Source organism: Ovis canadensis, chromosome 3 (assembly GCF_042477335.2).
Source record: "Ovis canadensis isolate MfBH-ARS-UI-01 breed Bighorn chromosome 3, ARS-UI_OviCan_v2, whole genome shotgun sequence".
Lineage (NCBI taxonomy): Eukaryota > Metazoa > Chordata > Mammalia > Artiodactyla > Bovidae > Ovis > Ovis canadensis.
This window is the reverse complement of record NC_091247.1, coordinates 16,774,977-16,791,188: the sequence shown is the minus strand read 5'-3', so window position 1 is coordinate 16,791,188 and position 16,212 is coordinate 16,774,977. Positions and strand designations below refer to the sequence as shown.

Genomic DNA, 16,212 nt, shown 5'->3' with positions numbered 1-16,212 from the left:
CAGGTCCAGGCACACTGACAGCCCACTGCTCCTGTCTTCCCAGCCAAGCCCTCCAGTGTCCCGGTACAGACAGCACTGGTCCTTCCCCTGCCCCTCCAGCCATCCATCACCCAGCCTGACCTCCTCCTCACGACCTACATGCTTTCTCAAGGAGGTTACATGGTAACCTCCCAGTGACCTGGGTCATCTCTCTCCTGCAGACACTGTTCAGGCAGTCCTTTCTTTCATTTTGCCCCTCTGCTCAGCCAAACAATATTCTTTTTTAAAAATTTTTATTGGACTATCGTTAATTTACAGTGTTGTATTAGTTTCAGGTGCACAGTAAAATGAATCAGTTATATATATATATATCCAATCTTTTTCAGAGTCTTTTCCCATATAGCTTATTAGAAAATACTGAGTAGAGTTCCCTGTGCTATACTGTAGGCCTTTGTTCATTATCTGTTTTATATATACGAGTGCGTATGAACCTAAAAATTATCATACTAAGTGAAGTGAGTCACACAAAGACAAATAACACATGATATCACTTATATGTGGGATCTAATTTTAAAATAATACAAATGAACCTTTTTACAAAAGAGAAACAGACTCACAGATCTTGATATTTCAAGTCTTGAGCTACTGTGTGCTTAGTTGCTCAGTCGTGTCTGACTCTTTGCAACCCCATGGACTGTAGCCTGCCAGGCTTCTCTGTCCATGGGATTCTCCAGGCAAGAAGACTGAAGTCAGCTGCCATAAGCTCCTCCAGGGGATCTTCCCAAACCAGGGATCTAACCCAGGTCTTCCTCATTGCAGGAGGATTCTTTACCGTCTGAGCCACAAGGGAAGCTCAAGAATACCCGAGCGGGTAGCCTATCCCTTCTCCAGAGGATCTTCCCAACCCAGGAATCAAACCGGGGTCTCCTGCATTGCAGGTAGATTCTTTACCAACTCAGCTACCAGGGAAGCTACTGTGCATGCTTTCAAGTCCCCAGCTGAACTGTCTAGATAAAACACACAATCACACGGATGGGGGTCTTTCCATCTGTGGCCATGAGCTCCAGGTAGATTCATACCAGAGGATCATGCCGCATCTGCCTCTCCCTGGAGGTCTCCTCACTCTTTCTCTTTTCCCCCAAACTAACAAGACCTCTTGCACCATGGAAGTCTCAACTGAAGACTTCACTTCCAATTTCACAAAGAAAATAGAAGCAATCACAAGAAAATGCCTCTTCTGAGCGCCACACGTGTCTGTCAGGTAGTCCATCCCCCCCAGTAACTATCTGTGTTCCTCTCTAAACAACCCCACCTGTACACAAACAAACCTCCTTCACCTACTCAAGACATAGTCCCAGCAACCCTCTGTCCTGTATTAACATTTTTTCCTCTCTACTAGACCATCCCCACGGATGTATAAATAAAGCTAATGCATCTTAACTAAAAACAATTCTCTCAGCCTGACTTGCCCCACCAGATACCACCCCATATTCTGCTCCCCCTGGCAGCAAACCTCCTCCAAACTGTTGCCAACAATCTCTGTCTCAGATTCTTCCCTCCATCTTTCCCTTCAAGCCCACTCTCCTTGGCCTTGGTTGCCATAGCCACCAGACCCACATGACATTTTGCGGTTTTTACTGAAGCCATCAATGGCCCACATGGCCCTGGTTCAAGAGTCAGTTCTCCGTCTCCACCTCACTTGGCCCGTCCACACACTGGGCACAGCTCATCATTCCCTCCTTCTGAAATTATTGCATGTGGTTTTCAGGAAGACTCACCCCTGGATTTCCCCCTATCTGCCTGGGGGTTGCTTCATGGTGCTCCAAAAGCTGGAAAGTCCCAGGACCAATCTTGAAAACTCTTCTATCCCCAGGATCTCATCTGACCTTATTCCTTTAACAACCACAGACCAAAGACCTCCGTTTTATCTCCAGCTCAGACCACTGTCTTCAACTACCAGATCTGGATATACCTGTCACTCAGCCTCTCCATTTGGGGGTCTTATAATCTCAAACGCAATCTGTTCAAAATCGAACCCCTTGTGGCATCACACCCTTGCCACCACCCTGGCGGAGTTTCCCATCTCAGTTGGTGACAACTCTCCAGTTATGCAAGCTAAAAATTTTGCTATCATGATGGACTTTCCCTTCTTCTCAAGCCTTACATCCATTCTGCCAAGACACCTTAAGGGCTCTTTCTCCAAAATATATCCAGAATTCGACCACTTCCTGCTTCTCACGGCTACCAATGGAGCAGACCACTGAATTATCTCTTGCTGGAATTACTACAATGGATTTCTCTAATGACCTCTAAGTGGTCTCCTGGTCTTCCCCCATCCTTTATCAGTGCCAGAATGAGCCGATTAAAACAGATCCTGTCCCTTCTCTGCTTAAACCCCTGCACTGATTTTCAAACCTAGAATTCCTCTAATGGTCCACGATGCTAAAACATGGTCAGTTCTCCACTGCCTCCTGACCACCCCACCCACAGCTCTAGGCTGGTTCCCCGCCAGCCCCCCTGCCTCAGTGTTCCTGGACTCTGGGCCTTTACACACACGTCTTCTTCTAACTGCAATTCTCTTGTCCCAGATGCTAACTGGCTAATTCCCAGTTCAGTTCAGTTGAGTTGCTCAGTCATGTCTGACTCTTTGCGACCCCATGGACTACACCACACCAAGTCTCCCTGTCCATCACCAATTTCCCGAGTTTACTCAAACTCATGCCCATTGAGCCATCCAACCATCTCATCCTCTGTCATCTCCTTTTCCTCTCACCTTCAATCTTTCCCAGCATCAGGGTCTTTTCAAATGAGTCAGTTCTTCACATCAGGTGGCCAAAGTATTGGAGTTTCAGCTTCAACATCAGTCCTTCCAATGAACATTCAGAACTGATCTCCTGTAGGATGGACTGGTTGGATCTCCTTGCAGTCCAAGGGACTCTCAAGAGTCTTTTCCAACACCACAGTTCAAAAGGATCAATTCTTTGGCGCTCAGCTTTCTTGATGTCCAACTCTCACATCCATACATGACCACAGGAAAAACCATAGCCTTGACTAGATGGACCTTTGTTGGCAAAATCCCATAGTTCCTTAAATCCCTGTTCAAATGTCAGCTGTTTAACAAGGCCTCCCAGAGCACTCCATTTAAAACTCCACCCCTCTAGAGCTGGTAGCTTTTTATTTTCTCCACGACACTTACGCCTGGGAATGAGACATAAAATTCACTCCCTCACACAGTGGAGCAGACACGGTCTGTCTCTCGGTGCCTGTCCCCACCCTCGCCTTCCACTCATATCCTGCCGTCCTGGAATTTCCAAGAAAGCAGAAGGGTCGGAGCAGAACCGGGCACAACGCGAGTGGCTCAGTCCATCTCTTCTAGGTGAATCCATGAATCATGGAAACCCTAGAGACACCGCTTTGATCTTCTAAACCTGTTTCCCAGTCCACAAAACCAGACTGGCAATATCAACCTCATGAAATTGTTAAAGGCAGTAAATGAGGACTTGGGTGGAAATCTTCGTAAAATATTAATTACTATAATCACTAACATAATATGCTAAGGACCATCCTCAAAATTCATTAAGGGGAAGCAAACTAGGCAACAGCTTACATGGTATGGTTTTTAAGTTTAGAAAAACTCATTTGGGGTCTTTCCCAACAACTGCCTGAGATTCCACCTAAAAGACATAAATGAAGGTTTTCAAGCTTTCCTTTTCCAAATTCAAAGTTACCTCTGAAACGTCCTGATGGGAGGAGAGGAACGGTCTTCTGGCCAAATTCCAGGGTCCCCAGAGGCTCAGCTGGCTCGCCCTTTCATGGCAGGATGCCCTCCTGGAGAAGGGGGAGGAGGCCTCTGGCACTGGGGCCCCTGTAGACCTAGGGGAAGGGGAGAACACCAGACTCCGCCGAATGCCGACCACCTGGGGACAGGAGAAGGGTGCAGGAGCTTAGTGAGCAGGTCTGGGCGGGGGCGGCAAACATCAGCATGCCCACTCAGCACCCTCCCGGCATCAGCCTTTCCAGTCTCCAATCCAAGAGGGAAAGCCTGTGAAATAACCACTAAAGTCTAGGCAGATTAATCTATGAAAGTATTACAGTTCACTGGAAGAGGGGCTGAGGCTTATGGGGTAAGTAACCAAACTCCACCAGGAGGCTAACAGATACGTTTACCACCACAGACAATTTTCAGATGACAAAGTGTCCCTGGTCTTCCTTTCCACCTCCCTCCTTTCCCAATCACACCCATACAGGTTTGCCCCAACTGGACTCCTACAGGGAGAGGTTTAGGTCCATAGAATAGCAACATAAAGCAAGACTACATGAACTGCAGTTCCCAGTGAAACTACTAAGGAGATAACTGAAAAATGAATCAAGAATGGACTACAGAATTAAAAAGGCAGATTAGAAACTAACGCTAAAGGAGGCAAAACAGCGGAATAAAGAAACGCAAATGACACAGATCCATAGGGAAAAACAGCGAAACGGCAGGCATAAATCCTATCTCATCAGTAATTACACTAAATAGTCTAAACACTCCAATCAAATGGCAGAAATGGGTGCAATGGACACCGAACACACGCTGTCGAAGCAGACCCATTTCAGAACAGCATCAGAGAGCAAAACACTTATAAATTCCACAAGCTATACAATATTTATATGTTGAAAATTACCAAAACATCATTACAAGAAATGAAAAACTAAGTAAATAGACATCCTGTGCTCAAGGATTAAAGACAAAATCATTAAGACAGCAATACTTCCCAAATTGACCTTCAGGTTCAATGCAATCTCTGTTAAAATCTCAGCTTTCTTTTTTACAAAAATTGACAAGTTGTTCCTAAAATTCATATTGAAATCCAAGACACATAAAGACAAAACAACCTTAAAAAGGAAAAGCAATGTTGGAGAATTCACATTTACTGATGTCAAAAATTTAAAAAAAAGAAAAGCTACCATAATCAAGATAGTGCAATAGTTGTATAAGGACACATAGAAAAGGAAAATGGCTTAGAACTGACATTCAGAAATATACCCACATATTTGTTTAACTGATTTTTGACAAAAGTGCCATGACAATCCAGAGAATAAATGATAGCTTCTCAAAAAATAGTACTGACATTCAAAAAATGAGTCTCTACACAGACCTCATACCTTCCACAAAAATTAACTCAAAATGGATCATAGACCTAAATGTAAGAACAGAAAATTACAAAACTCCTGGAAGAAATCATAGCAGTAAATCTTTGTAATCTTTACACGCTAGTTTCTTAGATATATCTCCAAAAGTACACACAACAAAAGAAAAAGAGGTAAGTTGGAACGCAATCAAAATTTTAAAATTTTGTGTACTACTGACAACCATCAATAAAGTAAAATCAACCCACAGAAGGGGGAGAAAATATACACAAATCTATCTATCTGATATAGACGTTATACATATCTGATAAAGATGTTGTATCCAAAGTATATAATGAACACATTCAAATCAACAATAAAAAGAGAAATAACCCAAATAAATAATGGGCAAAAGATGTAAATAGACATTTCTCCAAAAAAAGTTATCCAAATGGCCAACAAGCACATTTAAAAAATGTTCAACATGATTGTTTAGCTTAGGAAAGGCAAATCAAATGAGATATCACGTCATATCCACTAGGATGACTAGAATCAAAGACAGAAGACAACAAGTGTAGGCGCAAATGTGGAGAATTCTGAACCCTTACATTACATGTTACTACTGGGAAAGTAGTGGTACAGCCACTTTGAGAAATTGGCAGTTTCTCAAAGTGTGAAACACAGAGTCACGTATAACCCAGCAATTTCACACCTAGGTATGCACCCACGAGGATGGAAAACAAACGTCCGCACAAACACCTATATGTGAATGTTCGCAGCAGCATCACTAAAAGTCACTAAGTGGAAACCAGCCAAATGTCCATCCACTGGGGAATGTGGTTTGCCCACACATGGAGTTGTGCTACAATAAGGAGGAACTATGAGCACATCCCAGGCGGCTCAGCGGTAAAGAATCTGCCTACAATGCGGGAGGGCTGGGTTCGATCTCTGGGTCAGGAAGGTCTCCTAGAGAAGGAAATGGTAACCCACTCCAGTGTTCTTGCCCGGGAAATCCCACAGATGGAGGAGCCTGGCAGACTACAGTCCACAGGGTTGCAAAGAGTTGGACACGACTTAGCAACTAAACACACATGAATGCATCATGCTAAGTAAAAAGAAAAGAAAGTCAAGCAAAAAGGCTGCAAAATGCAAGAAAATGTATATATGAAATGTCCAGAACGGGCAAATCCAGAGAGACAGAAAGTAGACTGATGGTATCCAGGGGGCCTGGGGCACGCAAGAGTAAGCAGGGACGGCTGCTGGACTGGGGTTTGGGAGGGAACTGAAACTTCTGGCACTGGAATGGGCGTGACACTTGTACAACTCTAGGAGTATCCTGAAAATCCCTGAATTGTACACTTCAAAATGGTGAATTTTATACTACATGAATTACATCTCCAGGAAACTTCTGTTTAAAAAGAGTAGTAGTGGGCTACAGTCCAAGGGGTCACAAGAGTGACTAAACCCCCAGCAGACCTGAGATACATCCCAGTGGACAGACCCACATCTCCTTGGGAGCCAGCCCTCCCTCCCTGCGCTTTTCCTAAGTAACAAGTTTGGCCCACATGAGGCTGGAGCAAGGGAGTTCTCCCCCAACGCTCCAGACCAGCTCCCGAAGTCTATAGCCTTCGACATGGAGGCTAAGAGTTCTGAGTGACCCTTGCCCCTGGCCTGGTCCCTGCACAGAGCAAGCCCCTTCCCCTGCAGGAAGCTCCTCCTACACCCCAAAGCATCAAGGTACCAACTCCAGAAAACATGTTCTGTGTTTTGCACCTCCTTTCTCTGCCTTTTAGTTCAGATAAGTTCAGTCGCTCAGTCGTGTCTGACTCTTTGCGACCCCATAAATCTGAACCCTTCAAACAAAAGGTACTACAAAACAGTCTGCTCGACTACCAGTTTCGGCCATTTTTCCCATGTACAAAGAGCCAGTAAATAAAATTATAATCTTCAGCAAGAAAGAACGGCTCGGGCTAAGTTGATACAGAGACAACAGGCAACCAAGGAGGAGGTTTATGAAGAGAGGCTGCAACGCAGGGCTGTCTGCCCAGAGGCTGTGCTGGGGGCCCGGGTGTTTTCCGGCTGCCAGCAGGTTGGAGAGACACCTGCCAACTTTCCAGAGCCCCGCTCAGGGGGCGGCTTTGTGCTGGCATCGTCTGGCCCCCACAAACAGGCGTGAGCGCCACGGGGTTTCCCATTTCCTGTGGTAGCTCCTCTTTCACACGGGTCACGGAAGTGGCGGCCGCCTCCAGCCTCAGCTCAGTTGCCCAGGTATGAACCACAGGCCTCCACAGAGCTCAGCTTACAAAGCGGCACAGGTTGTGATGGGTTCCTACAAGCCCTGTGAGTTTTCGTGTGCTATGCTGTATGTACAGAAAGAAAAATGAAAGTGAAGTCGCTCAGTCATGTCCAGCTCTTTGCAACCCCATGAACTGTAGCCTACCAGGCTCCTCCATCCATCCATGGGATATTCCAGGTAAGAGTACTGAAGTAGGTTGCCATTTCCTTCTCCAGGGGTATCTTCCCAACTCAGGGATCGAACCCAGGTCTCCCACATTGTAGGCAGACGATTTTACTGTCTGAGCCAGGTAAGAACTAGGAATATATGCACTTGGTTGTTAGTAAAAACATGTCTAGTAAATATTCATCAGATATTAACCTTGTTTTGCAGCAGTCCTACCTTGTGCTGAGATGATGGGTAGGAATGATCCAAAAAAATGCTGATAAGATCCTGATCTCAAGGAGATCAGACTCAGTAGGAACCCTGATGCCCCCATGTGACTCTCTGGACTCATTAAACATAAAACGCACTACTGTTTGTCACTGGAAGCAAAGACGACAAACTACAGCCCAAGACGAGGCTTCTTGTTTCCTCAGTCTGCGCTCCTCTGGAATCTCAATGCCATTCCAATATAAATTTAATCAATTCACTCCTTTATAGGAACAAAGGTGCTACATCAAACAATGAAGGTCTCAACCTGAGGAAGTCAACCTGGCACAGAGATATGCATTGAAGAAATTATTTCACCAACTGTATCATACATGCATGCATGTGAGCTCAGTCCCTCAGTCGTGTCTGACTCTTTGAGACCCCATGGACTGGAGCCCTCCAGGCTTCTCTGTGCATGGGATTCTCCAGGCAAGAATACTAGAGTGGGTTGCCATGCCCTCCTCCAGGGGATCTTCCTGACTCAGGGAATCGAACCCACATCTCCCGCATCACAGGCAGATTCTTTACGCACTGAACCACGTGGGAAGTCCCAACTGTGTGTACATCAATATATAAATGAGTCCTAGTACTGAGTTATACAGACTTCCCTGGTGACTCAGACTGTAAAGAATCTGCCTGCAATGCAAGAGATCCCAGTTCAGCCGCTGGGTCAGGAAGATCTCCTGGAGAAGGGAATGTATTCTTGCCTAGAGAATTCCATGGACAGACCACAGGGTTGCAAAGAGTCAGACACGACTGAGCGACTTTCCCTCACTCAGTGAATTATTATAAGATTACTCCCTGTTAAATTAACTCAACAAACAAAAGACAGCTGGAATCACTAAAATATAAGAAAAAAACTGGTGGTAGGGATATCCACTCAAAACCTGCAGAACTTTGTACACACACACACACACACACACACACACAAACACATCACACATATATGTGTTCAATATTTATATATGGGCTTTCCAGGTGGCTCAGTGGCAAAGAATCCACCTGCCAGTGCAGGACGTGCGGGTGGGGCTGATCCCTCAGTCAGGAAGATGCCCTGGAGAATAGCAACCCAGTCCAGTATTCTTGCCTGGGAAATCCCAGAGAGAGAGGAGCCTAGCAAGCTACAGTCCATGGGGTCACAAAGAGTCAGACAGTACCTAGCGACTAAACAGCAATATATATGTATCTATGTATGTGTGTAGATACATACATACACACACACACATACACAAATATGTACTCAGATACATACTGCAGAACTGGGCACCCTGCTAAAGGAGCACTGTGGTCAGAACCAGAGCAGCCGGGGCCAGACGGAGCACCTGCCCAGCCCCACACCGCACCTCAAGGGCAAACGCACAGCAGCAGGAAACTGGACTTAGCCGAAGCTGGGTTTTACCAGGTGACTACGAAAGCAGGAGAAAGGGCCACGCTTTAGAAAGAAGAGGACTGACAACATAAGGGTGGCGGGGAACACTGGAAAAGGACTGGGGCTGAGGATCCCGGGAGGACGGGGCATCTCTGCAGCCCAGGAGCAGCAGGACTAGGACTAGCTAGGACTAGGAAGAGCCCCAGGGCTCACACCTAGACTCTCTGCCGCCTAAAAGAATACCCTAATTATCTGTGTAACCGAATAGAATCACACATTTTATTATGCTTATTGGGGTATGACCACAGGCCTATTGATAAGTGTCCACTTACCTACCTAGGCTTAAGGCAACGAAGGACGACAGTGATCAGAGAGGGTGCTGGACATCAGGGTCAGAATGATCAGGCACCACTCCGGGAATGCACAGGCAACAGAAGGCCTCGCGGCACTCCTTGTGAGACAAAAACTGCAAAATCCATCAACAGGAACAGGCTGAATAAGATGATGTCCTCCACACAAGAGAACAAGGAGCTGGACCTGAAGATCCTGGCATGAAGAGATGTCAGAGACATAATGAAGGGGGAAACAGACAGAACAGGCTCCGTCTTGAAAGCAGGACTCCATCTTGGGCCGGACAGTGGACTTTGAGCTATATGCCCAGTATCTATGGAAACGAAAAACCCACTGGAAAACCAGGCCCCCGGAAGGAAGAGCCCCAGGGCTCACACCTAGACCCTCTGCCGCCTAAAAGAATACCCTAATTATCTGTGTAACCGAATAGAATCACACATTTTATTATGCTTATTGGGGTATGACCACAGGCCTATTGATAACTGTCCACTGTTAACCTACCTAGGCTTAAGGCATATGAATCACAGGGTAACTTTGATTGTATCTTGCTTTTCCTTTGTTCAGACTAGTTTCAGGGAATTTGGGGAGGTGGGTTTGGGCATGTATACTTAGGGTATATAAGGTTTTCACAAAAACTGGTCAGGGTCCTTGGCTAAGAGGAGACTCTGCCTTGGGCCCGCTGGTGTGATAAACTGCACTCCACTATCCGCATTGTCCTTCTGAGTGAGTTTGTTTCCCGGAACGCGTGGCTAACAACAATAAGAACAAGGAGAAACGCATAATACAAAACAACATATATAATAATCCCATTCACAGACATAGTTTAAGTTACACACACACAAAATTTTTCTAGAACGTAGAAAAAAACCTGTTAATAATCACTTTTATACTATAGGGAATTTTACCCTTCATTTTATTCCTAATTTTTTTTTCTTTCTGCATTTGTAACTCAAGTTTTTAGAACCACAGATTTTTTTTATTTTTTATGTAGTCTATTAACCATGAGATGCTACACATGAATGCTATACATTCTTTGGCCTCTCCAAGGATCTTATTTTGCAAGCTCTGAATTAAAATCCCACAAAAAGGCCCATTGCTTTGCATTCCAGGCTCCCTGAAGCAAATCCTTAGAGAGCAACAGGCTACCCGAATTGGGCACAGGGATTAGTTAGTGGGAGGTCTTCCTTCTTCCTGTCTCTCTGTCTCCCTAATGAATGGGCTTTAAGACTCAACTAGACATCAGTGCAGAACCCAGCTCACGGAGAGAAAGCCTCCCACTTACCTACAGTTCCACATACCCAAGTATACACAAGAGATTCAAAAACAATCCCTTTACCTTTTCCCAGTGTTTCAATTTCCAAATCAAGAATCGTCTTTGGGCTGCTGCTGGGCTTGCAAGTTCCTAATTCAAAAATCCGTGAGGCTACACGAAGCTCAGCTTCTGCAGTCCCAGCAAGCGGAGGCTTTCCTATGTGTGATGTGTTTGACTGTGATATGAATAGAGGTCTTGTCCCGCGTCTATAAAGCGAGCTCTGTCTCCGGACATTGTATACTAATAGTCTTGCACACTGAGAGACAGAGGGCCCCACAGTCAGCCCTCTAGAGCTGTCCTGCACTTCTTACTTCACATTGATCATCTTGGGAAAATAAAACTCATTCTTCAGCAATGGAGATATTTGTCAAATTATAGCTATGGAACAGATTCATGGGCTCATTAACTATCAATTAATTAAATGAGCTTTCTTTTCAATTCTCTTGTTGCGATAAAAGGCACTGGGCTGATACCATCATCTTTCCTGATTCTAAGAAATGACTCATACAAATGAAGCTAATCCTTAGGCTTAAACCTGCGCACAAAGAACAGATTGCTTTCCCCAATCTGATACCGAATTAGGCACAAATTAAGCGGCTTGTTATAGTAGAGGCATTACAACAGCAAAGAACAGTTTATTTAGATTGTGACATGAGACGTGTACCTTTTAAGAACTTAGAAAATAATTCCTTTGCCTATGTAGCTCTGAAAAGGAGAAAGGTAGATTTTTCACGTGCAAATAGGGAAAAGCTCCGATTTAAGTGGAAGAAAAGCTGCATGCAGCATCTACCATGTAAAGAGGGAGATCGCGGGGCTGCTGCCGAAGTGCTGGCTCAGAAGACTAAGGGCCTGGGGCAAAAGGAAGAATCGCTTTGCATGCTAAAAGGTTTTGCACTGTCCGACTGTTGAATGGCTAATGTACTCTGTGTAACTTTTACTAAGGTGAAATTCACATAACATAAATTCAACCATTTTAAAGTTAACAATTCAGTGTGTTCCACGCATCACAGTGGGGTGGCTCAGATGGTAAAGAATCTGCCTGCAATGCAAGAGACTTGGGTTCAGTCCCTGGGTCAGGAAGATCCCCTGGAGGAGGGCATGGCTACCCACTCCAGTATTCCGCCCTGGAGAATTCCACAGACAGAGGAGCCTGGGCTACAGTCCATGAGGTTGCTAAGAGTCAGACGGGACTAAACACGACTCACACAATGCTGCACAAGCAGAACCTCAGTCAAGTTGCAAGACATCCTCATCACCCCAAAACAGAACCAATTAAAGCAGTTAATCTCCTCTCTCACTCCACCCAGTCCCTGGTAACCAGAAATTAGCTGTCCCTACAGTTTTACTATTCCAGACACTTTACACAAATGGAATATACAATATGTGACCTCTTGTGTCTGGGTTCTTGTGCACTTCAATTCAAAAGCCAAAATTTAAATAAAATATTTCCTGGAAAAATTCTATTCAAGTCATTCATTATATTTTTCAAAAATATATAAATGCCTAATGTCTGTAAATCCATGATAGCATGTCCCATAAATGACAGAATAATGAAATTAGACAAGAAAAGATTACCCAGATAATTATATCCTGCTTCAAAGGGCAAAAAGTTATGAGGCTAATGAAGAAAAGTTTGAACACCCACCCTATGCAAAATATCCTGCAAAATGCCATGAATAATTCAGAAGAAAGAGATGGTTAGATTTACAGCTGGAAGGGAACAGAAATTTCCTTTACTTATGGGCTTCCCTGGTGGCTCAGACAGTAAAGAATCTGCGTGCAATGTGGGAGACCTGGGTTCGATGGGGAAGATCCCCTGGAGGCAGGCATGGCAACCCACTCCAGTATTTTTGCCTGGAGAATTCCCAGGACAGAGGAGCCTGGCAGGCTACAGTCCAGAGGGTCTTGAAGAGTCGGACACGACTGAGTGACTAAGCACACAGGTTATAAAGTCAAGGCCCAGACCAACAAAATTCCCCAGGCTCATGCCGCAGTTGAGTGCCCTGGTCTCCACTGGTGTCCTCTACATTAGCACGGCTGACACTCTCAGGAGGTTTGTTATTGAATGAACGAGAGTGAGGCAGAACAGCACCCGTGGGCAGAAAACTGTGAGGGTGGAGATCTGAGGTCTCATCGCTGACACAGAACAAGCTGTCACTCCCATTCCTGCATAAAGGTCTGAACAAACCCACAATCTGCTATTTTGTGGACTCATCAGAAAACTGAGAGTACAGGGCAAAGGGGGCAAATTTCCCCCCTGAAATCTGGAGAGATCAGCAAGTCAGAGCCAAGATCTGCTCACGGGAAGGAGACGCCGCCAGGGTCAGGACAGACAGGATCGCCCACGTGTTCATTTTCATAAACCGCTGGGTTGAGGATGCGCTAGCCTGAGTGAGAAAGGAAACTCCCAGGGACCACCATCTTAGGGGGCCCCACACTTTGGTGGGTCTGACCTCCAGGAAGTCCACCAGGCTGTCACAGCGAGGAGCCGAGAAAATTCATTCCGGGCTCTGGCTAGGAGAGGGGAAGAAAAACCCACTGAGATACGCCCAGGACTGTCTACATAACAAAGGCCCAGTCTTCAGGCCTCAGTGAACCTGAGGAGCCGGAATGATCCCACTCCAGTCCGGCTCACCCAAGGAGGAGCAGGATACCCAAGGGACTCTTGTGAAGAACTCAGACCAAGTACCCTGCCTGCGAAGTCAGGTATGGGACTTTACCTGGTGCTCTCTGGTGGGCTAGTTAAGAATCCACCTTGCAATGCACAAGACACGGGTTCAAACCCTGGTTGGGGAACTAAAATCCCACATGCTAGGGACCAACTAGGCCCACCTAGTGAGAACAGTGTGTGTACGCTCAGTCATGTCCGACTCTTTGCAACCCCCATGGACTGCAGCCCACCAGGCTCCACTGTCCATGGAATTTTCCAGGCAAGAATACTCGAGTGGGTTGCCATTTCCTCCTCCAAGGGATCCTCCTGACCCAGGGATCAAACCCATGTCTCCTGTGTCTCCTGCGCTGGCGGGTAGATCCTTCACCACCGAGCCACCTGGGAAACCCCAGCTAAGCCCGCCAACCTCAACTATTGGGCTCACATTACAACTAGAGTCTGCACCCCACAGTGCAGCAACCAGCGAAGATCCCTGATGTAGCCAAATAAATTAGAGAACAGTTTTTTAAAAGACTGAGGTTTAATGTTCAGCATACACAATGTTCCCCTGCCCCTCAGCTAACAGCCCTGCTAATAAGGCGCCCGTGTGTGTGTGTGTGTGTGTGTGTGTGTGTGTGTGTGTGTGTGTGTGTGTCTGGTGACAGTGAATCACAGCTCAGAGAGCCGCGGAAAACAGACACTCTAACGAAGAGTTCTCAGGAAACCCCAAAGGCATCAGGGAAGACAAAAAAGGTCACGAGAGACTCTGAGGCCTCTGGCACCTACAGCTACCACACACATTAAACACAGCTCAGCTCCTATGACGTTAACACAAAAACCTCACCCTCCAGGCCTTTTACCTCAGTTCCTACTAACAAACACATCATTCTCCGCTATCAACAAAAAACCCACAGAGCATACCGCCGACAAGAGAAACTGCAATCTGAAGAGACAGAGCAAGCCCAAACTCAGACATGACACAGATATTGGAATTATCACACGGGATTAAAATAGCTATGGTTAATACATTAAGGGCTCTTTGTGGGAACGCAGACAAAATATAAGAGCCAATGGGATATGTCAAGGGACAAAAATGCACAGCCCAGAAGTTGAGAATTACATTTGATTTGGCAGATTTTCTGAGGACTTAAGCCCAGAAGACAGCTTCTCAGATAGCTGTGAGGGACTGCTCCGAAGAGGTGAGGGAGGAGCCAGAATATACAGAAGTACAGAAGTTTAGCAAAAAAAAAAAAAAAAAAGGTCAGTTCAGCTCAGTAACAGATTCAGTTCAGTTCAGTCGCTTAGTCGTGTCTGACTCTGTGACACCATGAACCGCAGCACACCAGGCCTCCCTGTCCATCACCAACTCCCAGAGTTCACCCAAACTCATGTCCATTGACTTGGTGATGCTATCTAACCATCTCCTCCTCTGTCGTCCCTTTTTCCTCCTGCCTTCAATCTTTCCCAACATCAGGGTCTTTTCAAATGAGTCAGCTCTTCGCATCAGGTGGCCAAAATATTGGAGCTTCAGCTTCAACATCAGTCCTTCCAATGAACATTCAGGACTGATCTCCTTTAGGATGGACTGGTTGGATCTCCTTGCAATCCAAGGGACTCTCAAGAGTCTTCTCCAACACCACAGTTCAAAAGCATCAATTCTTTGGCTCTCAGCTTTCTTTATAGTTCAACTCTCATATCCATACATGACTACCGGAAAAACCATAGCCTGACTAGAAGGACCTTTGTGGACAAAGTAATGTCTCTGCTTTTTAATATGCCCTCTAGGCTGGTCATAACTTTCCTTCCAAGGGGAAAGTGTCTTTTAATTTCATGGCTGCAATCACCATCTGCAGTGAATTTTGGAGCCCCCCAAAAATAAAGTCTGCCACTGTTTCCACTGTTTCCCCATCTATTTGCCATGAAGTGATGGGACCAGATGCCCTGATCTTAGTTTTCTAAATGTTGAGTTTTAAGCCAGATTACAGTTAATTAAAACAAACAAACAAACAAACATCACATGTTGATTAATTTAGCAGAAGATGAAATGCAAGAGCCTGGGCTCGTTGAAATCACTCTTTTGATGAGCACCTGGCTATCTGGGGCCAGGGTCCTACTTTCTCCATCCAAAATTCCCTCAGGGTGTGCAGTTGGGGTCAGCTTCTGCTGGCTTGATGGCCATAACATTCTTCATTTACTGGCAGGCGATATTTTCCATCCACAGTTATATAAGCAGAAAGATGCATTTTTTTTTAAAGAACCAAAGGAAATGCTAGAAAACAAAAACATTGTAAAGAATGAAAAATGTCTAAGTCAGGCTCATCAACAGAATAAGCACAGCCAAGACAACAGTCAGTAAGTGTGAAGAGAGGTCAATAGAAAGTTGCCAAAGTAAAATGCAAACAGAAAAAATAATAATAATTAAAAAAAAAACCAGAACATCCAAGAATGGTAGGAAAATTTCAGAAAGTATGGCCTATGCATAATTAGAATGTCAGAGAAAGAAAAAAGAAAACAGAGGAGGAAAATATTTGAAGTAAGAATGGCTGAGAATTTTCCATAATCAATTACAGACACCAAACCACAGGTTCAGTAAGCTCAAGGCACATCAAACAGGATAAATAGCAAAATATGCACTCCTTAGCACATCATATTCAATTGCAGAAATCAAAGACTGAATTAAAATCATGAAAGAAAGCTGAAATGAAGGAGAAAAAAACACTTTACCTGTAGAG

At 45.2% G+C, this 16,212-nt stretch overlaps 1 protein-coding gene across 14 annotated transcripts in view; it reads right to left on the bottom strand.

The window, feature by feature from the left end:
- The window catches only part of RNF144A (ring finger protein 144A), a 132,123-nt gene that overhangs the window by 93,252 nt on the left and 22,659 nt on the right, over nucleotides 1-16,212 (bottom strand). For 6 of the 14 annotated variants that reach the window (XM_069580146.1, XM_069580144.1, XM_069580154.1 and 3 more), the window contains exon 2: nucleotides 3,708-3,896. The exons of 5 other annotated variants lie outside the window; for them this stretch is intronic. The gene's annotated coding sequence lies outside the window, so the exon portion shown is untranslated. Of the gene's footprint in view, nucleotides 1-3,707; nucleotides 3,897-9,503; nucleotides 9,924-16,212 lie in introns of those variants that run through there. 3 more of the 14 variants (XM_069580153.1, XM_069580155.1, XM_069580145.1) reach the window with 2 other exon arrangements.